This window comes from Felis catus, chromosome B4 (genome assembly GCF_018350175.1).
Source record: "Felis catus isolate Fca126 chromosome B4, F.catus_Fca126_mat1.0, whole genome shotgun sequence".
In the NCBI taxonomy this organism is placed as follows: domain Eukaryota; kingdom Metazoa; phylum Chordata; class Mammalia; order Carnivora; family Felidae; genus Felis; species Felis catus.
The window spans coordinates 13,881,235-13,907,717 of record NC_058374.1 but is presented as its reverse complement, the minus strand read 5'-3'; the positions used below and the strand labels follow the sequence as shown (position 1 = coordinate 13,907,717).

General features: G+C 44.6%; 1 protein-coding gene across 2 annotated transcripts in view; it reads left to right on the top strand.

The window, feature by feature from the left end:
- FAM107B (family with sequence similarity 107 member B) overlaps positions 1 to 26,483 on the top strand; it is a 165,767-nt gene that overhangs the window by 85,995 nt on the left and 53,289 nt on the right. The window lies entirely within an intron of this gene.

Below are 26,483 nucleotides of genomic sequence, written 5' to 3'. Positions count from 1 at the left end.
TTAAAGGTGACTGTCGCACTGTTTCCAAACAGTCTGCAAGTAACTTTTCCATTTTTGACCCCTTTCCGTTGCTACTCATCCAGTAAACCCGGTATGTATCTTGGGCGGCGTCTGCACCCATGAAGTCCTAGAAATTTGGTTCCCATAGTATCTCGCTAAGCATCTTCGGGTGCCTCGGGGATCGCATGGAGATGTGTGGCCAAGTTTTGACACGCTGTGTAGGGGATGGTAAGAGCCACTTCTGAAATATGAAGAGGAATCCTGTTGAGGGTATAAATTGCAGATCTTATTCTGAGCGGCAAGATACCATACCCTTCCTTCCTCAGAAAGACTTAAGTCAGTGACGGTAGAGCAAAGTTCTGTGATTTGAGTATGATATTAAAGGGAAATACAGAAAAACGGGATGCTTGTTAGACTTTACATTCTTTAACCTGAGGATTTCTCACCAACGGAGGTGTTCGTTTTCTCCCCTGACCACGTTGCCCGGCCATGACTTTGGAGATCTTAGTTATCCAAGTTGCTTTAAGTTGAAATAGTATCTGGGATGGCTGTCTGGAGATTTCTTAGTAGTTTCAAGTTGAAAACTTTCAAGTATAGAATTATGTACGTTTATTATAAAATTGAAAAAAAAAACAGAAAAGAAGATCACTTATGTCTACTGCCCAAACACACTCTGAGGAATAAGGCATTTTAGCTTGATTTATGGCTTGGCAGCCATGGTGTGTGTGTGTGTGTGTGTGTGTGTGTGTGTGTGTGTGTGTGTGTGTGAGAGAGAGAGAGAGAGAGAGAGAGAGAGAGAATAAATGAGTTACTGATTCTTAATCTTTACCAGTCACATCAGATTGAAATACATCCATAGTCTACAATAGTGGTTAGCCACTTTCACACAGAATTAATACCAACAAGTTGTCTGAAATATATTTTCTTATAGCCTTACAAGAAACCACCTGTACAGAAGGGGGGAGGGAAGAAATAGGAAAAACAAGGTAGTTTCCACTTAATTTGGAAGAATGAACTGACAGAAAAGTTTTAGGGACTGTGTTATTCAGGTTTCGGGACTAGTTTTGGATTGACTATTTTAAAAAAAGGTATTTCAGCTTTTAAAATATTTAAAAAGTAAAATTCTCCGATTTCATAAGAAATGTTGATGGAAGGACACCTTTTTTGTAGAACAAGGAATGATAGAGGTTTTATAGCCAGATATAGGTTTACTTCAGAAAGACTTTGCCTTGAGAAAGTAAAAAAAAAAGGATTTCCCTGTGAGTAGTGAGTGGTTTTGAGTGCATGTGTTCTGTAAAAAAAAGCCAAAAAAACAACACATTGTTCAACCACAGATTTGGCACTGAATGCTTTTGTTATTACGTACTTCTGTTTACCACTTGTAAAGTTTTCGGACATTTCATTTCTACAATTTCCACTTGGAAAGTTTCTGGACATCTTCATTACTCCATGCAAAGTAAAAAGAGGTCTTGGAGACAACTGTTTAGAAGTAGATTGATCGTGAGGATGATGCAGTCCTTTTCGAAGTTAGAAAAACTTACGAGAAGGAAGTTGTGGCTATGAACTATCAGGTGCATTCTTTGTTCCTGTTCTAACTTGGGGCTCCATTATCTGCACTCATGCTTTAGAGGGAGCTTTTGCAGCTCAGTAGTGACCTGTAAGTCAGGGTGTGAAGTTTATCGGGAGAAGTACATTGTGTGCTGTAATGGTCAGCGTTCCTTCAGAAATAATGGGGCCTTTCCACGTACAGAAGTCAAAAGAAACTCAAATAGGACATTTCAGAATTCTAGATATTATTTTTCAACCCTCCTGTGGCCTTAGACTACATAAGCACTGTAAACGCAACGTAAACCCAGCAGGACTAGAGGTCAGAGTTGAGTAGCTTTGTTCTTTTTCAATAACGTTTCTGGGGGTGGGGTGGGAGGGGCGTAAAATTTGGGAGTGGTCCAGTGTTAAGGGCTTGCTATGGCTGTTTGTGACGGCCAGCCTCTTGCCCCTGTGGACTGCAGAAACCATTCTTGGGGATGTTTAAAAGTAGACTTGGTTTATGTTTTAGGGAAGTGCTATGGGAAATCCTGTTCCTGAACTGTGGTAGGATGGGTGCTCTTATTCATTCATTTCTTTGATTTCTTAATTGTTTAAAATGTCACAAGGGAAAATAATTTATGGAAAAGATTTATACTGGTTTTCTGTGGGAGTGGTTTCAGGGTAGAAGACTTTTCTCTGAAAAGAACGTCTACAGTAGAGTCCTGTTGTGGCTTAGCGTTCTTGTTAACGTCCGGTCTGCACCTTCCTCCTTCCAGGATTCTCTGTGCAGAATGTTGTTAAAAATGGATCAGGAAATTTGGTTCAGTAAGATCTAGATTTCAGGCATTTGTGGAAGTCCCCAGATATGTTGGGGGTGGCCACCCCTCTTGAAGTCTAGAGAAAGTAGTTGTGGACACTGGCCTATTTCGCATCTCACTTTGGGCATCTGTGTTGAGAAAGCTTCGGTGCCAATGAGAAGTCTGTGTGAACCACAGCCCAAGGCCACGTGGTTCTCAAATGACCCGATGAGGCTTCATTTTCTTGTATAATTTCCTTGTCTTATCTTGGCCTATTTTTGCTTTTCCTTTGTGAAAGCAAATCATTTTTCTCCCCTTTTCCTTTCTGGTGCAGAAAGTGCCGGGCCTTATCCATCTGAGCTTTTCCTTATGCTCAATACTTAGGACACTCGGCTGAAAAGGAGTTGAAGCTTTCTGATTTCATTTCCCATTAGTAAAAGAAATAATTTGGCAAGCTGGTGTAGGTGGCCATTTAGCCTTGGCAAATCTGCGAGGGGCTGTTTCTAAGGCCGGTGGGGGAAGCTTTGCTTTTCATTCACTCCTTCACGTAACAGACCTTTACTTAGAGCCTCTTCTGTGCCAGCTCTGGCCTCGCACTGGGTGTATTGTAGTTGACAGCGGATGCGGTCCCTGTCCTCATGGCGCGACGGGTGAGGACGCTGTTTAAAGAATTGCACAACAGGGGCGCCTGGGTGGCGCAGTCGGTTAAGCGTCCGACTTCAGCCAGGTCACGGTCTCACGGTCCGTGAGTTTGAGCCCCGCGTCGGGCTCTGGGCTGATGGCTCGGAGCCTGGAGCCTGTTTCCGATTCTGTGTCTCCCTCTCTCTCTGCCCCTCCCCCGTTCATGCTCTGTCTCTCTCTGTCCCAAAAATAAATAAACGTTGAAAAAAAAATTAAAAAAAAAAAATAAAGAATTGCACAACATTACACAGACATGGTTTAATGACAGTCATGTTAAGGGCTGTGAGGGGAAAGTAGCTCTTCGTGAGTTAAGGTGTCTCCGAAAGAAAGACTAAATCCCGGCCAAGGCTGAGGGGTCGTGTTGCTAACTCAAGGTGAAGGCTGGGGAGAGGCATGGGAGGGAAGTGAGGGTGCTTTGCTGAGGGCTGAGCAGTTTAAGAGCAGGGTGGTAGGGGTGGGGGCTGAACCCAGGAGGAGGACCTTTCGTTGTTGTCTGGAGTGTGGCTGAGGGGTCGGGGCACTTTGTGGCCCTGATCCAGGAGAAATGGGGAAAGGATAGTGTTGTCCCCATGTTCTTGTTGGAGGTGAACCTCAAGAAACCAGTTTGGGGACATGGGGTCCTGACCTGAGGGATTCCCAGGAGCTGAGGGCTAGTGTCATGCGGGGAGGGGGGAGGGGCACTGACTATGACTGTGGTGACCAGAAGTTCTGTTCCAGATGAGAAGATAAGATGGGGTTTGTGGGGAACTTGTGGGAAGACTTAAGAATGTTTTCCAAACTCTGGTGAGCTCTAGGAGGGAAAACGGAGGGGAGAGGTTCAGAGAAAGGAACGTTGCTTTAAAACTAGGTGAACGCATGGGGCGCCTGGGTGGCTCAGTCGGTTAAGAGTTGGACTCTTGATCTCGCCTCGGCTTGGGTCATGATCTCACGGTTCATGGGTTCAAGCCCTGTCCGTGCTGACAGTGTGGAGCCTGGAGAGATAGGCTCTCTCTGCCCCTCCCCCACCCGTGTGCGCATGTGTACTCTCAAAATAAGTTTAAAAATATTAAAAATAAAATAAAACTAGGTGAACACCTTAGCTGTTCTAAAGATTTCATTTAGGGGGAAACAGTGGGCGCAGAGCACTTGGAAAGCAGTAGCCATCGCCTATGCTCTGTGGTGATGTGTAGGTGGGGAAGAGGAGGGAGGCGTGGTTTGGTGACAGCAATGTAGCAAAGTCTTGGGCTTCTGCAGTGTGAAGAAAACCCTCCTGTAGAGTCCGTGAAACACAGGGGCCTCTGGGCTGCCCACAGTGCTTTTCCTGCTTGTGCTAATGAATCATAAACTCCGTCGTTAGAACCAGAGGTCTTAAATAGGGGGGATGCCCAGCCTAGGCAACTTTCTGGGTTGAAGACGTGTTGTGATGTCTCCTCAGAAAACAAGAATGAGAAAATGCGGGTTAGAGACCAGCTGTCTGCTTCCTGGCTGGTTGTAGGTACATGTGATTTGGAGGGTTCTCGATGATCTTTGCTGTTCTCAGTGCCAGCTTGTGTTGCTCCGAAGTTTTTGTGGGGACCACCCTGCTCACTCCCGGCCCTGGGCTGGAGGGTAGGACTGGGGAGTGGGGTGCATTTCTTAATATGGGGTAGGGGAGAGGTTTGGAGCTTTAAAGCCAGACATGTCCGAGTTAGAATCCAGGCCCCAGCTTTGTGACCTACAGCAAGTTACAGAACCCTTAGGAGCTCTGGTATTCTCAATGTGTGACATGAACTTAGTAAGACGTACCTCCTGGCACGGCAGGGGCAAATGCAAGGTCATGAAGCCCCAGAGGGTCATGGTTCCCGACACGTGACTGGAGGCTGTTGTGCCATTGCCTGCAGTCTTATAATTCTGATTTTTAGTAACTCCGTGGCCGTGGTGCCAAGATGCGGGACACCCCCCTTCTGCTCCCCCCCCCCCCACAGTGGTGCCAAGATGAGGGACCCGTAGGGAAGGGGGACGGACTTCCTTCTCCCTTTTCTCCTCACCTGTCCTTACCTGGCTCCTGGTAAAGATAACCTGGCTCTGATATTAGAAATGACACGTTTTATTCTATTTTTGGACACAAGGTTTGTCATAATGAAGTGTATAGGAGAGAGGGCTGTGACTCTGGTATATACCTTTCTGAGTCATTATTAACATAACAAACGGAGAGCACACTCCGAAAGAGTAAGGTTGAAACTTAACATTTTATCCAGGCACCTGGGCCTGCTGTATGCTGATGAGTCTATGAAACTGTACAGTGAGTCGTGTTATAAACTGTTGCAGTGTAAATAATCAGAAGTTGTTTATGAATGTCTAATGTGGATGAATTAAAATTCCCATGTCCTGGAGGAAGTTAAGAATGTCATGGTGGATATGTCTATGTAGAAAGACGTTCTTTATAATATTCTTTTCCCTTATAACTTAATTTCATTTAAAATAGCTAATGCTGTGGTCAGATTTCTTATTTTTCTTCCTTTTTTTTAATGGACACACAGAATAGTGTAGTGTGTTGGAGAGAGAGAGACCTAGATTTTTTTTTTTTATTTAAAAAAAAATTTTTTTTTTCAACGTTTATTTTTATTTATTTTTGGGACAGAGAGAGACAGAGCATGAACGGGGGAGGGGCAGAGAGAGAGGGAGACACAGAATCGGAAGCAGGCTCCAGGCTCTGAGCCATCAGCCCAGAGCCCGACGCGGGGCTCGAACTCACGGACCGCGAGATCGTGACCTGGCTGAAGTCGGACGCTTAACCGACTGCGCCACCCAGGCGCCCCGAGACCTAGATTTTTAAAATGTTCAGAATCCTAGGGGTGCCTGGATGGCTCTGGTTAAGCGGCCGGAGTCTTGATTTCGGCTCAGGTCATGATCTCATGGGTTCATGAGTTCCAGCCCCACGTTGGACTCCACACTGACAGTGCAGAGCCTGCTTGGGATTCTCCCTCCCTCCCTCCCTCTCTGTCTCTCCTCCCCTGTTCCCTCTCTTTATCTCTCTCAAAGTAAATAAATTTTTAAAAATTAAAAAAAAAATTCAGAATCCTAAGCGCAAGCTCCCCACTAATTAGTACAGTTTCTGAGCAGGTCATTTATTTGCTTTTCATCTGTAAAATGGAGGCAGTCACACTTGACTACCTCTTAGAGCTGTCTTGTGGGTGAGGTCAAGTTTGCATGCTCTATAGCTGGTGGGTTCTTCAACTCAGGGGGTTGGTCCCTGCACTGGGCGTGAAGCCTACTTAAAAAAAAAAAAGATGGAACCATCAAGACTCACTAATGGATTGGAGCTAATATTCAAGAGGGAAAGGAATCTTCAATAACATCCACACTTTTAGCCTCAGCAATTGCACAAAGGGTGACTCCATTTATTGATATGCAAAACCCTGGGGGTGGGGGCAGAGGGGAAGGGAGGATAATGCAATGCTCACAGCAGCCTCTGAAAGTAATCCTTTTAGGTTCCCATTTCACAGATGTGGAAACTGAGGCTTAGAGAAGTGAAAAGTTTGCCCCGGAAGGAAGCTGGGTCAAGATTGGGATCCAAGTCTGATCCTGCCAGGCTTGCATTCTGAACTGTTTTTGCTATGTTCTGTAAAATACCTGAATTTGCTGTTATCACGGAGTGGTATGAAAAGCCTGTGCAAACTTTTTGGAAACACACCTCTTTTATTTTATGGTAGTGTAGCTTTATTGAGATATAATTCACATTCACACAATTCACCCATTGTCAGTGTGCAGTTTTATAGTGTGTAGTTTATGTGCTTGAACAACTATCACCCCAGACCCGTTTTAGATTCTGCAGTCCAAGGGCAGCTGGGTGGCTCAGTCATTTAGGCGTCCAACTTCGGCTCTGGTCGTGATCTCGCAGCCCATGAGTTCAAGCCCCACACTGGGCTTTGTGCTGGCAGCTCAGAGCCTGGAGCCTGCTTCAGATTCTGTGTCTCCTTCTCTCTGCCCCTCCCCTGCTCATGCTCTGTCTGTCTGTCTCTCTCTCTCTCAAAAATAAATAAGCATTAAAAAATTTGTTTTTAAAAAATGGATTCTGCAGTCCATTCCTGTTCCCATCCCCAGTCTTCGGCAGCCACTCATCTTTCTTCTGTCTCTAAAATTTCGCTTTTGTAGAAATTTCATCCACACATAAGAAATCACACAGTATGCGGCCCGTTGTGTCCTGCTTTGTATATTTTAACAGAATGTGTTTGCAGCTCACCCACTATTGCACAACGCATCTGCTTTTGAGGAGTGTTTTTTGCCTTTGTCAGAAAGAGGTGCTTTTTGCTGATGAGAATGATTTCCACAGAGATGGGCCTTGAGAAGATGATGAAAATCGTAATAGCTGGCATTTACTGAGCATTTACTGTTACGCTGGGCGTGGTGGTGTTCATGGTCTTCTGTGATCTTCTAAGTGATTCTGTGAGGCAGGTAGCATTATTCGTGTTTGACAAATGAGACACTAAAACACAGAGAGATTTAAAAGCTTGCCCAAGGTTACGATGATCGAACTCGGGGCTTCTGTCTGCAGAACCGCGTCTGTTTTCCCTGGGCTCTTTTGTAACACTTTTGACTTTCTAGGCTCAGAAGGGGTTTGGGATCCCAGTGGGGGTAGTGCACTTGCCAGGTAAATCCAAAACTATAGCTTTAAGGAGAATATCTGCTCTGCATTTTTATTTTGGCATTGCCATATGGAAACTATAGCGTCTAAAAGTGATTCATTTGTGAAGTTGCTTTCTTCTAGGCATAACGTAAGGATGGCACCAAATTAAAAACACATAATTATGTCATTAGAGCTTGTGTATTTGAGTAGTATTTTAAATATTATGTTTACCAGAAATGCCATTTTTGTACAAACTGTCCCCAGGCTACTGCCTTATTAATGGATGTAATTTAATTAGGCATCATGCATTTTTCAAGATGTTTATATAATTATATTATACATTAATACATTTTCCCCTCTTTGTAACAAAATCTGTATTTAAACAGTATTTTTCCCTGTTCACATATAACTAGTATTGGAGGATTTCATATTCCCTACTGAAGAATTCTTTGTGTATCCCTAATATTCTGAAAATTTTCAAACTGTTTTAAACACCTCCTATGTGTTTTTCTGTTTATCTTTTTTTTTTTTCCCCCTAGATTGTCAAGGAGCTTGGTAGGAGCTGGTTATATAATTTTAGCCACGATGAGTGATAACCTCTTTGGCATAAGGACTAACTTTACACCAGGATTCTGCCCTTCGTTTCTGGGGAGACACTTTTTACTGGCCCCGTAGCTTCCTCACTTTCTAAAATGGGATCACGGCATCGTTAAACTAACTGCGGGAAAGTGTAGTACCTTTCATTTTTTAGGAATTTTTAATTATGGTCCCTGTTTACTAAGTTCAAAATAGCAAACATAAAAGCTGCTCTTTATTTTAGAACACATGGTTTTAAAGAGTGAAACAGTGATACTACATTTGGATCTGAAAAGATTTCCCTGTGATCTTTAAAAGTCTCCATAGGGTTAGAACCACAGGGGCGTCTGCCGTGTTTTAAAAGAAGATTAAGTGGTGAAATGGCAGGTGTTTGGAACTGGCGAAAGTGGACGGCCAGTGTTCTGCACCCATTGGGAGGGGTTCCGCAGAGCCGCAGGTGAAAAGCCCTGTGCCTTGAGCTGGAAGCTTTGGGAAAGTGGGGTTTGGGGACAGAGTTAGAGACTCACAGGTGGCAGTAAAGAAGCCGCATCTTCAGTTGCCATCACCATTGGCTCGCGCTCACTGTTTGGCTGGCTGGACAGCACGTGTCAGCTGTGGAGGCCACCAGCGTGCGGGGCTTGGGAGTTGTAAACAGGCCCTGACCTGTTTGTTCTTCCATTCCAGGCTTGCTTCTGACTGGCCCTACTAGTCTCGAGGAGAGGGGATGTTATATCGGAAAGGCCAATCAAATAAAATTAAAATTTCAGGGAGTAAAAATTGATGGAGCTGTGTGCCCTTTACATTATGTAAGTTATACCTCCAATAGATAGATTTATTTATTTATTTATTTATTTATTTATTTATTTATTTATTTATTTGTAGAGTTTATTTATTTTGAGAGAGAGTGAGCAAGTGGGGGAGGGGCAGAGAGCGAGGGAGGGGGAGAGAGATTCCCAAGCAGGCTCTGTGCTGTGAGCATGGAGACTAACTTGGGGCTTGATCTCACGAACCTGTGAGATCGTGACCTGAGCAGAAACCAAGAATTGGACTGAGCCACCCAGGTGCCTTTCCATCAGATATATTGAAACCAAGAAAGGCGAGAAGCCAAAAGAAACTCGACAGAACTCTCCAGGGAGTCAAGGCGGTAGGTAGAGGACCGCTCAAGACTGCAACAGGGAGTTTGCCACTTGGGTGTTGGTCCTGTGTTTTCTCCCAGTACACAGGTAACTTGCTTCGAATGCTGATTTTCCTGCTCAGAGCAGTGACTTTATGCTTTTTACATGAATGGGTTTCAGATGAAGCTGGGGGCTGTTGGAAACCTATTGGCAAAAATTGTTAACTAGAGGAACCTGTAAACTTCTTCTTTGGGTAACCCCAGGAACTGCCTCTTGTTCTACCAACTGTGAATCTTGTGAGTCTTCCTACCTGAGAGTTTCCTCTTCCTGTACAGGACTTGGTGGGGCCCAGCCACCCGTACCCTACTTTCTGCCGATGTGCCCTTTCATCGCGGGGCGCCTGAACATGCAGTTCTAGAAGCATCAGACGGCAAAGGGTGGTGGAAGCCCAGGGACCTGTAGAATCCCCAACTCCCTAGGGTAGCTGTCCACCTGTTAACTTAAAAATGTCTTCTACAGTAGGTTTCTTCAAACTGGGTTCAGAACAGAGCCCATACTTGCATTTGATTGTGAGCATCCTGAAGCTTTTTAACTCTGGAGAGCTCTTCTGCCCCACCTTTCTCTCCCTAAACTATTGATTTGTTGAAGAATCAGGTCAGTTGTCTTGGAGAGTGGCCCACATTCTGGACTTGGAACATTAAACCTGTTCCACTCGTCTCTGTAGGTCTGTACACCGGAAATTAGCCCTCGAGCTGGATTAGATTCATGTCCAGTTATTTGGGTAGGATCAGTTTGTTGGTGGGGTTGTGTATTTCACGTTGCACCCTCTCAGGAAAACGGGTGTCTCCCTTTCGGTGATACCGTGGCGGGTCACTGCGTTCACGGGGTGACTACTTGATCCTTCCACTGTGAATTTCCACTTTGTCCTTTCCCCTAATGTCTGTTAGTCCCTGTTGAGGACTCTTACCCAAATCACGTATTTCATGAGAGTTTGTTGATTCTTCTCTCTTCATGAACATGGTTAGTGAGAGGGATATGGAATTTACACTGGCCAGGGATCAGGGAAAGCCAGCCATGTTGATGCAGCTTAGGGACGTCTAGAGGATTAATAGAGAAACAAAATTGGTCTGGCTTCATCCAGGTATTGTGCGTGAATACTTCTTATCATTAGAGCGAATTGCCTTTTGCACAATCTTTTATGAATGTTACTGCGTCAGGTTAATTTTATTGTAAGTTTTGCTTAGTTAGCAGCAGCATTAAATCCTGTTGCTTACATAACTTGGGTGCCTGGCCGCCGCCTCAATTAGGAGCTTAAAACGTGGGTTTGTGATTGAATTCCATGTGATGGTGCACACCATGGCAGATTATCCTTCTGAATAGTCACTTTAAATCTCCTGACGTGTAAGGACATTTAAGCCCCATCTTTCCTTAGAAAAGGTAAGTCATTGATGAGTTTAAAACAGCGGGAGGAGAATGATAAATCTGAATTAGTTTAGTTTCTCTTCCACCCTGATTTAAGAGAAGTAGATTTAGTGGCAACTTTTTGACTTCAATGTTAGGCTCAGAAGGGAGAGATTCTTGCAGTGTTTCCAACAGGAAGTAATTGAGAGCTCCTTTGAAAGGAGGGTCGTTATGGCAAATGAATTTAATTTACATATGCTCCATCGCTCCAGGACACAACAGACACACTATACCAGCATTCTGATTTGGGGACAGCCTCAACGTTTGAAAGCCACTGGAAGGGCAACACGTGGATTCTTTTGCCACGTATTCCTTTTTTGCCACTGTGTGTTCCCGGAAACCACTTGTGAGAGGGATCGTCACGAAGCAGGTTCTGGGGTTCCCATAAGGCACAGTCTCACACTGTGCAGTTGTGTTTATGACCACACACTTGGTATCAATCAAGTCATGGCTGTGAACGATAAATCCTAAAAGAAAGGTGTGGGTACCAGAAGCCTAAAAGAGTTTGAAGTTGTTAACCACGTCACGTTGTCATAAAGGGTTTGAGCTTGGAGAAGCCATGGAGATCAAGAGATCATCTAACCCAGACTCCTCCTTTGTTAGTGAATAATCTGATACTCAGCCATGAAAACTAGCTTGCCTCAGACCACACAGCCCATTATGGGTGGAGACGGAACTGAGCTCAGTGCAGAATGACAGTCACTAATACTCAGTGTTTCTTGTGCACATGCTAAATGCTTTATGTGTGTCACTCTTTTGATCCTCACCTCATGACTCTATTTTACTGAGGAGGACACTGGGATCTAGAGACCTTGAGTAACTAATCCAAGACCACATGAAACTCTTATATACTTGCTCCAGAGAATGTGTACTAGCTACCTGTGGCACCGCCTTTCTTCACCCCTTCTTTCTTTTCTTCCTTCCTCCCTCCCTCCCTCCCTCCCTCCCTCCCTTCCTTCCTTCCTTCCTTCCTTCCTTCCTTCCTTCCTTCCTTCCTTCCTTCCTTCCTTCCTGTTTATGATTATTTTTTAAACCATTATTCTTTACTAAAGGGATGCCTTATTCCTTATGGCCCATAAACATTACCATTCTAGAGCCTTCCACATACTCTAAAAATTTACATTAAAAATCTATAAGCTCTAATTTATTGCAAATATGGCCAATGGAAAGTGATGCACTTGCCCTAATAAGTATTTAAGTAATTAATATGTTTATTTAGCAAGTAGTTCTGCTTGGCTTCTTAGCATGGTGAGCTCTTAGGTGATAGATTGTTTAGGACTTAAGAGATACCTACGTAGGTTTGAACGGGTGTCTTTTTTCTTTTGATAAATGCCCTGTGCCAACCCACAGCCTTAAAGACAAAATTCCTTTGATCATTACTCACGACAGATTGCCCCTCATCCTTTAACTGCTTGAAAACATCTCCGAGGCACTGGCTGGTGGTGGGGTCTGGGAAGCAGCAGTTTCTGGGCTGAGAGCCTCGCCCTCTCCTGCTCCTCCTCCTCTTCCATGTTGTGTTTTCTGAGCATTATTAGCCTTTTGCTTCTAATGAATGAAAGATTCACCTTTTTCTCTGTCCACACTGTTCCCGAAGAGCCTGGTGTGGGTGCCACAGGGGTGTTCATTAGACCAGTTGGTCTGTGTTAACTGAGTATGCAGGGAGGGGGAATGCGGAGACACTGCTAATGACCGGGGACATGTCCCCTTGGATGTCTCTTGTACTCTGCTCTGTTGGTGACTTTAAACAATTTGCAGTAAAACAAAAACACAGTTGGCTTTGCAGCTGTCCATATATATGCCCAGAATAGGGATTTTTTTGTTTTGTTTGATTTAAATGCTTCTAAATTGCATTCTTCGTGAGCTTCCTGTTTGATTTGTACAGCTGAAATCTGTAATGATTGGATGTACCAAGACTTTTTTTTTTTCCCTTCTTTCTCCATTTGTGCCAGAAACCAAACAGCTTACAAATAGTCCGGAACATGTTGCATACATGTGCTTCTTGGTGAGCCCTAGTGCATAGCTGACTAACTTCACATCCTGCCTATTTATAGCCTCTTCAGAATAATTGTAAAACGTTAGATATTCCCTCTACGAACCTCATGTAGATAAACACGACTCTTTAAATGGAGACAAATGAGTTTTTACTCATAGATGTTTCCCTTGATAATCCTCTTTAAATACACACCCACCATTTTCTCGGAAGTGTGTGGCTCTAGTCACCAGCCCCTGCTAAAGTGTTTCCAGTAGTCACAGGATTGACTGGGGGATGAGGCCTCACAGAACGTGGAGCTCTCACGGGGCAGCTGAAGCTCACCGGTGCCGAGTAGACTAGCGTCTCACAGCTCCTTAGTGCCTGTGAAGGCCTAGAACTCTCTTCCCTTGATCCCCAATTCAGTGTGGCTTCCTTCGCTCTCCCTCGCCTTGCCTCACCCTACGTACTGCCTGTGCTGGCAGTTGCCACCACAGAAGAATATAAACCAAAATCAAAATTTCCTAGTTGCTGGGGTGAGGGTGACGACTTTATTGCAGAAAAAGAATGTTAGAGGGGAAAAAAACCAACTCACAATTCTGTCATCCTAAGAAACTGTCTTTTTTATTGATGTGTTTGTTCTTAGTGCTTGTTCATACTAATATAAAATCTTAGAGATATTAAACTAGTTATTTGTAACCCCAACAAAAGCCGAGGAGTTCGTTTGAATGTATGACAACTATTGTGGACTCTTGCCAGTTCCCATTTTGACTTTGAGTGCAACAACTTCCTAGGAGTGAATAAATTAATGATTTTTTTCTAAATGAATAAATATGTAAGAATGTATTTTTGTAAGTAAATATATGAGAATGTAGTTCTCTAGGAACAAGTTTATGAGTTCTTTCCATGATTGTGGAAAGATGCTGTTCACATTACCTCCCTGCAAGGCTTTGTATAGTGTTGGTTATCATTGGGGCACCTGGGTGGCTCAGTCTGTTAAGCGTCCGACTTTGGCTCAAGTCATGATCTCCTAGCTCGTGAGTTTGAGCCCCATGTAGGGCTCTGTGCTGACAACTCAGAGCCTGGAGCCTGCTTCAGATTCTCTGTCTCCTTCTCTCTCTGCCCCTCCCCTGTTCGGACTCTGTCTCTCTCAAAAATAGTAAACATTATAAACAATTTTAAAAAGTTTTGGTTTTCATTTATTCAAACACTTGCATACTAGAAAGAACATGAGGCTTATTTTAGGTAGGCCTGGTGTAGTGTAGTAAGTTCCTTGACCTCTGTGAGCTCCAGTTTTCTCATCTCTACAATGTGACTATTAGGCAGGGAATGCAGGTAAAGCCCCTGGCACCATGCCTGCGTATAGATAGGTATTCACAAATGGTAGTGTTCTTCCTTTGTGTGCTCCCCCCAAGCTGGTGTCTGGATATGACCTTATACGTGATTGTTTTCACTCACGCAGTGGAACAAAATATTCAGTCCCATCGGACTCCACTAGAGTTTGCCCAAGGTTTGGGGTGAGTGCCCACTTCACCTGTACCATCATCCTGGGCCTTCTGTACCTGAAGTGCTGAGCCAGTTTTATAAGGCTGGTAGAACAGAGAGATGGCTTAGGAAGTTGGGGGTGAAGGGCCAAGGCTGGACTCTGGGCCCTAACTGGAGAGTGGAAGAGAGAACACTGGACCTGAAGGTATGGATATGGCTGTGTTAGTCAGCTCAGGGGCTACAACAAGTACCATAGACTGGGTGGCATAAACAGTGGACATGTATTTCTCACAGTTCTGTAGGTGGGAAGTCTCAGATCGAGGTGCTGAGACATATGGTGTCTGGTGAGGGCCCTCTTCCTGGTTTGCACATATGCAAGACGGATGGCCGTCACATGGCGGTGAGAGAGGTCATTTCTCGTCTCTTCTTATAAAGGTACTAATCCCATTCACAAGGGCTTCACTCTCGTGACCTAAACGCCTCCCAGAGGCCCCACCTCCAGATACCATCACAGTGGACTTTAGGGCTTCAACATAGGAATTTTGGGGAGATGTAAACATTCAGCCCAGAGCAACGGCCAAGCTGAACAGAGGTTTAGAATCTGTGGACAGGCAAAGTTCTTAGAAACCAGGATGTGTTCTGCAGAGAAGGTACGATTTCAGTGGTGCAGCCTGCAAAGTGGAAGTAAGGAGGACGTGGTGAGTGGGCTGGGAAGGTCAGCCGGCAGAGGAGAAAATCAGGTCAGTAGGTCACCAGTAACCTGGAGTTGGCAGTGATGCCCAGTGGAGGTCCTTGCCTGGTTCGTTTGTGGGTCATGGGCTCCTGTAAGCGCAGGGACTGACTGCTGGGTGAGGGGTCCAGGGTTAGTGATTAATGGCAGGAGAGAGCAGCCCACTGGGTTCATACACAGGGATGAGGTACCTTCTGTTTTGTCTGGGATTAAGCTTGGTTTGTGTCTTTTGTGTCGTGTATAATTATTAGTAGAGCCTTCCTCCGGACTCCAAAGTGACCTGGCATCATCATTGACAAATAATTTAGCTTCCTAGGTACATGTCCATGGCTGCAGGTAAGTGTTTGTTGTGTGTTTGAGCAAAGGTCCCCATTAAAGGGTTGACTGACATGAGGTTCTCTGGTAAGCCCACGGCTTCCTCCCTCATTGGAGGAGCTTGGCTCCCATCTCTTTGTCTGCTTATTATTTGGATTCCAAAGAACATCCTGCATTACGGTTTTCAGCGTTCTTTTCTCTCAGGGTTTATGTTTTTTTCAGTGACTGTTTTGGCAGCAGTCCACGAGCTGTTCCCTGTAATCCGGTCACACCTAGTGGCACCATCATCTCACCTCTTTGCCTGGACCTCCTTGGGGGGCTGTGCTTTCCCTGGGGCTCCTGCGGTGCCTCAGCTCCACCTAATGCCTGGGACCAGTGAGAGGCAGAAAGGAGTGAGAGAGGCAAGGACGCTTGGCCTCCTTTTACTACTCAGCCTGATTAGAAGGGTCTTAGGAGGTCTTGGCTGCCTGGCAGTTGGGGTGTGCAGCAATGGCAGGGGGGAACAGGGCTCAGTGCCATCTGGGTACTGTTGATAACGTACCTGTGTGTGTCTCTTGTTCCCCTTGGCACGGGTTCTCTGTCCCTTCTGTTAAGAGCTCCATTCCCCAAAAGAGTTGCTGTTCCTTCTTGAAGTTCCAGAAGCACCATTTGATGTGGGTGCCGGCATCACACAGCACGTCGTCCTGTTTGAGACTGCTTCGTTTATGATGGAACGGAGTGAAAGGTTCCGCGCACTGGGGCGCCCCAGGGTGAGAAGGCAGAGCTCTCCCGCACATGGTCCCTACTGGCAGGTGCTTTTCCTCCTTTGGATTTCTGTGAGGTCCCCTGCTCACGGATTGCATGTTTCCGTGCCTGATTGGGAACTCTGAGTTTGGGGCCCCTCTCATCCTAATCTTGGCCTCCAGAGTGCTGCTGCTTAAATTCTGCCGTTGCGAGTCAGACACTGAAGGGCCCACGGGGTTCAGGCGTGTAGATGGGGCTGGGCTGGCTTCAGTCATGCCGTTCACGCTATAAAACACACGAGGAGTGCTCGGCCCCTGTTTCAGACTCAGAGTGCTAGGAGTTCCTTTATTATTTTCTTTAATATTTATTTATTTTGAGAGAGAGAGATAGTGAGCAGGGGAGAGGCAGAGAGAGAGGGAGACAGAGAATCTCAAGCAGGCTCTGCACTGCCAGTGCGGAGCAAGAAGTTCCTTTTAAGAGGCCTCCATTTACATCCTGTTTTATATCATTTTAGTCGCACATTTCCTGAGCTGAAACCCTCCCTCCTAAGAACTACCCTAGAAACATCCCTCCCCCCGCCCACCACCATCACCACCACCACCCCTTACAGCAGATCCTTTTGGGGGAAAGGACTGTCTTGTACGTTGTGCTGTGTCCCCGGGCCCAGTGATACCCTGAGGACTGTCCCATCCACGTTGGAACACAGAGGGCCCTCCCGGTGAGTGGACAATGTACGGTTGTGGGTTTGCCTGCCCTTTGCTTCTGTTGCTTCACTTCCTTCATGAACGTTTCCCCTTTCTTCCTGGCGGCTGGTGTTGGCAACTCAGCACGCAGGTTGGCAGGCTGGCCGAGCCTCTTCTACTTCCTCCAGCCCCCCTCACCCTGTGACTTGGGGTGGGGTGGCGTGTCAGGCCACAACTTCCGTGGCCCCTTGTAAAACAAACGGAGAGCTACACACAGCCAGCTTGCGATCTTCCCCGGATGAAAGAATACTGAAACGTAAAAGGAGGGCAGCCGGTGGGTGGGTGGCTGTCTGCCCAGAAAGGTGAGCTTACATCCTGTTTTTGGAGTCCTGCGGTCCGTACTGTGGTTTTCTGCATGTCATGTCACTTGTCATTAATGAGCAGATTCTTTCTCCTGTATGCTTAGCTCTGGGTTACATATATCTCCCTAAAGAGTCCTGACTCTGGATTTTAAGGCACAGGTTGTCTTTTTAGCCAAATGGGGAAGGCTGTGTCTTCCCCTCTCTCCCTGGGTAACTTTTGTCAACTGTTTAATTTTTCACTGTCCGGTTCCTTAAAGAGAAGCAGTGTGATTTGGCATCTTCTGGGATCAGAGTGCTTGGTCCCACCTTCCGGGTCTTCAGGTTACAGCTCTGTCAGTAAAATGGGGATAATAGTGTACACTTGATCGAGTTTTACAGAAATAACAACGAGCACATTAATAGTGTGCCTGCCTACAGCCAGCACTCAGGCGAAGGTTGAAAAACGTGGGTATGTTATTAATGACGCCCGCCTCACCACTCTGGTTTTGGTTTTAGAAGAACTGTTACCTGTCTCCTAGAGGGATGGCCACTGTCTATTCGCTAATGATGTCCAGGGTAAATTGAGAATGAGGCATGCGTTTCTGGGGACGACGGCAAAGAGTATTTGAGATCGGCAGTGCCCCAGAAAAGCCGATCTCTTTGGTAACCTGTGGCAAGTGGGATGATGATGATGTACTCTGCGACTGAAGACAGGATTTTATTCTAATGCATCATAACCTGGAGTTTCAGTGGTTGTCACGAGCAGTGTGTGGTCAGTATGCCAAATCTGAAACTGCCCACCTGGGAGAGCAGCCGGCACAATCTCCAGCATTAATCCTGAGCGCCCTACTTTGTGTCTTCTTACAGGAACTGGGCATTGGTTCCACAGCTATTATGGGCGTGGACACCCGCAGGTGCAGCTGAAGTGAGATGGTCCCTGGAACCTCCCAGGGGCTTTATAATGCTGGGGCAGGGGGGGTCGCTGTAAGGAGTTGATTTCCACCGCGTTTGGTGGTGTAGAACTCTGATTCCTGAATCAGCCATTTCTCCAAGTGTTGGAGTGCATCAGAAGCTGGTCTGGCTCCTGCCACCTCCCTGACCCAGTTTCCAACCACTTTCCTCCTCCCCTCGCTCCAGCCACATTGGCCTCTTTTCTGTTTTTCCTAAACAGGCCAAGCACACGCTTGCCCAGGGTGTGTGGGGATCTCCAGATCCTCTCTCTGGAAAGCTCATCCCAGATATTGAGAGGCCTCTCCATCACCCCTTATAAAATCGGCCCCCCGACCTGCACCCTCTTACCCTGCTTTATTCGTTTTCCTAACACTTGACCGGACTCACTGCGGATACCTTATAAGCTCCTTTGCTTCTTGCCTGTCTTTCCCCTCCCCCTGTACCCCCAGTAGAAGATGAAGTGCATGAAACGGGTGTTTCCAGCAACAAGGACTCTGCTTTGTTCTTGGTTTGCTGTAACCCCAGGTGTTCTCCCACTGGAGGCGATGATGCCTAAGCCTTCTCTACTGCCCAAGCAACACGGGATAAGAGTTCCTTAGGTTTTAGTCCTCGAGTATAACTAAATCGTTTGTCTTCTCAGTAAGGAAGGAAATATTTGGGAAGAAAATTCTGCAGAATGCATTATTTTAAGTTCCATTTTGGTATGAAGTCAGGGTCTTGGGAGGCCAAGTATGAGGATCACATTAGCATTTCCTTTTGGTAAATTAAAATGAATGAAAGGCCAGTGAATTAAAGGCCAAGCATAATCCTATGGCTTTGGCCTTTAACAGTTTGCATGTTTTTAAGTTGAAAATAGCCATGTGTTCCGTGGGCTTTTATTTGTGGGTAAATGAGCAGGGGATGCTGTTTACACTGTTGCTCATTGCTCACACTTTAGCTGTTTCTTCTGTAGTGTGGCCTTGACTTTTAAATTCCATGTATTTGGTTGCACACATGATTTGTTTTGAGGTACCCCATCTCTTTGGAAAGAAGAACTGGGGAATGACAAAACGATTTTATCCGTGTCTCATCCCAGGTATTGAGCAGTCAACCTGGTTTTGAGATTCTGTTGCCTCTGTGTGTTTTTGCTTGGGTGACGCTACTGACGGAAAGTTCTGTGTTCGCTTAGAGTTTCCATTTGTTCGGCTGATAAGCTCAGGGAAGCAATTTTAGGGTCGTTTGCCAGCTGGGCAGGGAGGTAGGAACTTGTAAGTCATGAGTAGGGTTTGGAGGTGAATCTTTCATGGGTTTTATTTGGTGTATTCTTAATCTGGTAAGATTTTGGTTACTTTGCAGTAGAAGGCTTCAGAAGGAATCTGCACTGTAATAGGGAAAACAGATAACTGGCTTCTGAATATTAAAATACAGTTTCTTTAAGCATTGCTGTTTCCAACAGATTGGAGTCCATTTATTCAGTAACTCTGTGCCTTCCTGTGTTTAGAGACTTAACGTCAGTTGCTGTGGATGTTGAGAAGTGATGCTTAAATAGCAAAACCTACTTTTGCTTATGTTCTTAGAAGCTTACGTTCTACTAAATTAGTTTTCAAAATCGGTGTGTCACTTTGGTAACTGTTTCATAAACCATTAAGGAGATATCTTTTCTCTTAGAAAATCGGTTTATTTACTGACTTGAGCTTAATGCATAACTTAATGAGTGGGTGTCCTTTCCTGGTGTCTGGTTCCAGGGTTTTTCCGAGATGTCTGTAGAAGTTAATAGCAAGTGAATGTGGGGTTTGTTGTTGTTTTGTTTTTTTGCTTTGTTATAATTTTGGTAAAGTCTTAAGATTTGTGAACAGGGCTGTCCTTTTTAGTGCATGTTTGAACAAAAACATGGTCTATTTTGTGGAGAGAGTGATTGGAAGAGGGATTTCGGATGGTTGGTAAATTGCAGGTGAATCAAATCACTGCCTTCTGTGAGTTGACATTTGATTGTGTCAGTGTTAGTTATCAATGATTAGTCAGGCATGATGTGCCTACTTCTCTTCTGCCTCTCCCTCATCTTAATCTCTTCCAAAATTGTCATGTTTGTCTTTGAACAGGAACTCCCTACGCTTTGTTCTGGTGACTGAGGTGTGGTTTGTTTTCTAGCCTTATCAGTGGCCCTTACTTGCTTCCTGATAGTGGACTGACTATAGATCCTAAATAAAGAATCCTATTATTGACTTTATAGCAAGGAGCAAAAAGTGAACAGTTTGCCAAGATCCCATCTCTTTTCATGTTTGAGATGGATTTTTCTTCCCCGAGTAAAGACCGGTCATATTTATAAGCTGGTAGTATTATTTCAGCATCTTAGAAGGAAATGTGTGTCCCTGATAGGGAAGGAACTTGTTTATTGTATGCTTTTCTTCGTATATTTCTTTTTTTAAACATGTTTACTTATTTATTTTGAGATAGAGAGGGATAAAAAAGGGAGAGAGAGAATCCTAAGCGCGGAGCCTGACGTAGGGTTCGAGTCTACGAACCTGTGACATTATGACCTGAGCCGAAATCCAGAGTCCGATGCTTAACCGCCTGAGTAACCCAGGCACCCCTCTTCTGTATATTTCTAACCTTGAGAATATCACTTAGAGAGATCTGGCAAGGTGAGGAAAGATAGATAAAAATGGATTGAGTTTGTGGAAATGTAGTAACTTAGGTTTATTAAACTCCTAATGGAAGACCCAGTGTCCCGGGCACATATCGGTATGCAGGATACTTACCCTTGGGGAGCTTACATCTGTTAGGGAGGCTAGGCCCATGCTTGGGTTTAACAAATAGGTTAGACAAAGTAGTTGCTCATTCGTTGCAAGTGAGGTTGACACCATTTTGCTTATTGAGCTTGCCTGATTGGAAAAGGGCTTTGTACTTTCATGTACTTGGACCTAAAGAAGGAGACCCCTGTGACGCCCTGTGTAAGCACAGAAATAGGTGCCAGCTGTAGGACTGAGACCATTTGGGAAGAACTGAGGAAAGGGGCCACCATTCTTACTGGTGTTAATGCTAATACCTTTAATAAAACTTAATTTAACTCCTTGTATCTCCTGGCCTGCAGCCATAAAAACATTAGTCGCCCAAAGATGGTTATTTGGAGAAAAAATGTCTTTAACATTGGAGTTATAGGTGAATAGAAAATTGTGGATTGTAAGTGCATATGTTCATTTACATTTGTGGAAAAGACGTTGGGCCTGCTTATCCAGAGTTGGCTCTGTGGATGTGTGTTGTCATAAATATAGCTTTATAGATCTGAGTTTAAAGGACTTGGCATTTGAGGACACTGGGTGTGAAATCAGGGTAAGAGAACACGGCCCCTGCTACCATTTTTTGAGAGCTGAAATCCTCAGCTCTCAACTTAAAAAAAAAAGCAGGGGCAGACACTGTGGTATCAGTCAGCATGTCTTTGAGATAAAAAGAGTTTTTAAAAAGAGATAATTTTTTGATCAAAGAGAGCCTTGGATGATTATACACTTTTTGAGCTCCTGCTTGAAATCGGTGTTTATTCTTTTTCCTACTTTTTAATAGCAGTGACACATATTAACCCCAGAATAGTTTGGGAAGATTTTTCTAAATTTTCCAATAACATCCCCTTTTCCTAGTGATCTGATAATGTCTATTCTTAACTAAATTTTCACAGTGTTCTCAACTTTTTCATCAACAAACATTTTTTTGGGGCATTGTGACTTTAATTTATTAATAAACATCCCTGTTCCTGTTTTATAGTTGGAGCAAACTAAGACTCAGTAGTATATGTTGATTGCAGCGTTAGGATTCTAGCTGTAAAGAAAAACAAAACTGCCCAGTCTCTCCTCCTGTGGTTCTCCTTTACTCTGACACACGACTGCCACGCTCACCACTTGTGACACCAAGTGTGTGGGGGGTTTTCCCCACTAAGCGTTTCTCAGTGACCTCAGCTGTGTGTCCTGCAATTTAACTCAGTTTTGACGTTCTCTGCCTGGATGTGGTCCCACGTGACGGCCACCTCCCCGCTTCAGACACCAGCTGCAAGTATTTGGTTCCCAGGTTACCTCCAACTTCTGCCCTGCTTGGCCACACATTAGAGGTTCCCGTGACCTCCTCGCCCTCGGATTTGATTATGTGTTAGAATGGCTCACAGAACTCAGGGAAACACTTGGTTACCAGTTTATTGAAGGATATGGTGGAGGATCCAGATGAAAACCCAGATGAAGAAAATACATAGGGCAAGGTCTAGGAGGGGCCTGAGTGCAGGAGCTTCTGTCTCCTAGATTCGAGGTGCATCACCCCCCGGTGTATGGGTGTATTCACCAGCCCAGAAGCTCTTTGAGCCCCGAATGCTGGGAATTTTTATGGAGGCTTGCTCATGGAGGCACGATCAATTATTAACTGAGAACTGAGGGCTGGGGCTGAAAATTCCAAGTTTCTGATCATGGGTTGGTCTTTCTGGTGACCAGCCCCCATCAGGAGTACACCCAGAGTTGCCTCAGTAGGACAAAAGATGCCTCCATTGCTCTTGCCACTTAGGAATTTACCCTGGTTTCAGAGCCCCGTTCAGTGGGGTCAAAGACCAACTCCTAGAATGAGAGATTCTCCTAGTGCTAGATTTTTGGAACTCTGTGTCAGGAAGTTGGGGCAGAGACTAATACATGTATTTTTTACTATCTCACACGAATGCTACAGAATACTACTGGAAATATTTTTCCTCGTTGTTCCGGTTTCATTAATACCATGTCGTATAGAAGGCTTTCATTTTTTAGGGGAGTTTCTGAGCTGTTGACTCTCAGCTTTGTTTTTTATTGTGCTAACATAACATAAAATTTGTCATTTTTTAAATGGTTTTTTAATTTTGAGTATAGTTGACACACAACGATCTTAACCATTTTTAAGCATATGGTTCAATGCCATTTAGTACATTCACATTAAACTTTTTATGTTTATTTATTTATTTTGAGAGAGAGAGAGAGAGAGAGAGAGAGAGAGAGAGAGAGAGAGAGAGAGAATGAGTGGGGGAGGAGCAGAGAGAGAGGGAGAAAGAATCCCAAGCAGGCTCCACACCGTCCGGGCAGAGCCAGATGCAGAGCTTGAACTCACAAACCATGAGATCATGACTTGAGCCGAAACTAGGAGCCGGACACTTAACTGACTGAGCCACCCAGGTGCCCCAGTTATTCACATTGTTGTCCAGACATCATGACTATACCTCTCCAGAACTTTCTCATCTTCCCAAATGGAAATTCTGTACTCATTAAACAAAACACTAACTCCCTGTTCTCTCTCATCCCCAGCCCTGGCAACCCCCATTCTACTTTCTGTCTCTCTAAATTTGATTTTTGTAGATACCTCATATAAATGGAATGATATGGTATTCATCTTTGTGTGTCTGCCTTATTTCAGTCAACATACTATCATCATTGTTCATTCCTGTTGTAACAGGTGTCAGAATTTCCTTCCTTCCTTCCTGATTTATTTTGAGAAAGAGAGAAAGAATCCCAAGCAGGCCCCGTGCTATCAGTGCAGAGCCTGATGCGGGGCTCCATGTCAGGAACTGTGAGACCATGATCTGAGCCAAAATCAAGAGTTGGACGCTTAACCAACTGAACCATCCAGGCGCCCCAGAATTTCATTCTTTTTAAAGGCTGAGTAATATTCCACTATGTATGTCTATACACATCTTGTTTACATATCTATTTTTGATGGATCTCTTATTTCATACCGCGGGTCACAATCAGTACTATTATAACATAAAACACCATGGGAAATATGTATAGTATTAGGGATCAGTATGGTTTGGCGAAACGTGTGTGTGGTTTACTAAACCCTGTTGGTTGTCCATGTTTTTTCACAGGTGGAATAGACCTGAAATCTTAAGTATCAGGTCTTATGACACTTCGCAGGTGGGGAGGTGCGCCATGTTTTCTGTGCTGTGGGAGGGGCAGATAGAAAGAAGGAGCAGGAAGAGCTGACTGACTCATGTCCACAGTGATACATTTGGAAGGAATGCTCGTGAATCACATGTGAGCCAAGCGGCATGGTTTGTAAACAGTTTTCAGGGTTTTCCATGGAGCCTCCTTCTGTACTGCCTCTCAGGTTCTTTCTGTGTCACTGCTGTGTCAAGCTTGATTGGGGAGCAAGTGTACTGTGGGCCAGCACTGAAGTTAGCTCACTAAATATGTCTCGTGTGTGCCTCCCCAATGGTAATTTCGCACCCTGTGCCTTGGTCTAGATTTGATATTTCCTAATAATAACAATCTAGACCTAGAAGGAAATGTCTCTGGTTTAGAGAGGTAGACCATTCCTTGCCCAGAGTTTCACGCAGATAGTTGGACAGAATTGGGACCAGAGCTCAAGGCCCTTCTTCCTCTGGTTGTAGTTTTTCATTGTGTTAAACATTTCCCCCACAATAGAAAATTCCCAGCACATTTCGTAAGTAGACCATATGTCATGAATTATGATCCTTAGGAGCTCAGGTTTTAGTTGCCTTAAAGCCTTCATGCTGTAGGTATTGGTGGTGGCGTTACAATGAATATTAAAGGCTATCCTCTTGTAGTTGGGGAGGGTGACTGAGTTGGAAAGGTGACTGAGCATGGTTAGGGTGTGTGAGTGTTGGGCAGGGGACGGTGCACATGCAGGCTTGGGGAGACCCCCATGCATTTGACTTGTTTATATACGTGTATTGTCACACCACTTAAAGAGGGCGCTGATTCATAGGTGGAAGTGTTTGCTTTTGTTATTAGATTTCAGCGAATGTATGTAGAAGGTATTTGCTTTCAAGCAGAGTAGCTGCTCTCTTATGCACATTCTGCTTGTGCTGCCAGAGACAGCATGTTCCATTGGTCTGGAAGGTCAGTAACTGGTACCAGAGTTGGAACAGTTTGTTTTGCATTGTTTGCTCGTTTCTATGCCTCATGAGGTCATTCATTTGCACACAGAGATGGATATGCCAACTTTCCCGCCTTCTGGACTTGCTACAACATCTCCCTTTGAAGTTGAACTTTGTCTGTTTTGATTTTCAGAAAAAAAGCTTCTTGGGGAGGGGCAAGTGGTGGTGGTAAATTCTTGTTTGGGGGACTTTTCCTTCCCTCTCCAAGGCACCACTGCTATTGGGAGGTGCATTCTTGCCTGGATCTTTTTATCTGTTGCCTTGAGTGAGGAGCCTGCAAATATCCAGAGTTTAGCATTCATTCTCAGTAACCTGTTTGTTTTCAGTAACCTATTGTTGCTTGTGCCTTGAGTAGGTGACAAGCGTAGTGCAATTTCTTGGGTAAACTTTGTCTTACTAAAGGTTGGGTTTTTTTTTTAAACTTTGAATGATCGGGTGGGGGGTGTGGGGGGGGCTCCTGGGTGGCTCAGTCGGTTGAGCATCCGACTTCGGCTCAGGTCATGATCTCACAGCTCATGAGTTCGAGCCCCGCATGGGGCTCTGTGCTGGCAGCCCAGAGCCTGGAGCCTGCTTCGGATTCTGTCTCCTCCTCTCTGCCCCTCCCCAACTTGCACTCTGTTTCTTTCTGTCTCTCAAAAAGAAATAAACATTAAAAATTGTTTTAAAAAGCATTAAAACTTTGGATGATCATGAATAAGACTAAACAAGAAAATGTGTATCTGAGGTAGGAATAAATGTTGAGATCTTCCCATGGGTCACTGAATAATCTAGTCTTTCAAATGTGTGAACTTGAACTTGTGGGTTTAACAGAACAGCAGACCTGTATGATATGAGGCTAAATAAAAAGTGACATCTTGTTACAGTTTTGGACATCATGTCTTTGCCAGGGAGAGCATTCTGTAAGAGGCTGTTTTTTCCCCCCTGAAGATTTCTTCAAATGCCCAACCATCTCTGTCATACTCTGGATGAGTTGTCCTTTACCTTTTAAAAATATCTTTTGTGTGTCCAGTATGTTTTATCCCCATGTATTTATTCATCCTCTATTCAATGTTTGGGACCCCGATGATTAAATTGTGGAATTTTTTGGAAGATACGCGCTTCTGGTAAAAATGTCACTATTCCATGGACATTATAGGATGGATAAGTATTTTGAAGTATTTCATTTTAGCTAAATAGCCCTTGATTTGAAATTGTTTTGCTCATTGCTTTCCCCTTCTCCCTAGTAGTTGTGGATAGAAAAAACACACGTGTGCAGGAACAGCAAACCGCTCTGACAGGCTCCGAGTTGAATTTGCTTCTTGTTCCTTGGTGGGATCACAAAAGATGGGTTCTTGGGTGTCCATCATGAAACCGTTCAGTCTCTGTCAATACCTGTGTAAGACGACAAGGGATGTAAATGCTCTTCTTCATCGTGGTGTAATATTTTCACAGTGGCTTTGACTTGTCTTGCTACCTATTCCCGCACCGCACTGCTGCCTGGCACAAATATTTGGTGACAGTGTAATGTTGATAGAGACCAATAGATCTCTCTGTCTCCTTCCTATACTGGCTTTTGGGTTTTCTTGGGTTTGGGTTTTGTTTTTTGGTTTTTGGTTTTTTGGTAGGTGCATTTGCAATGTCTTTTCATTGGAGAAAAAAAATATGAGTTACCCTTATTAACATAGGGTTCCTAT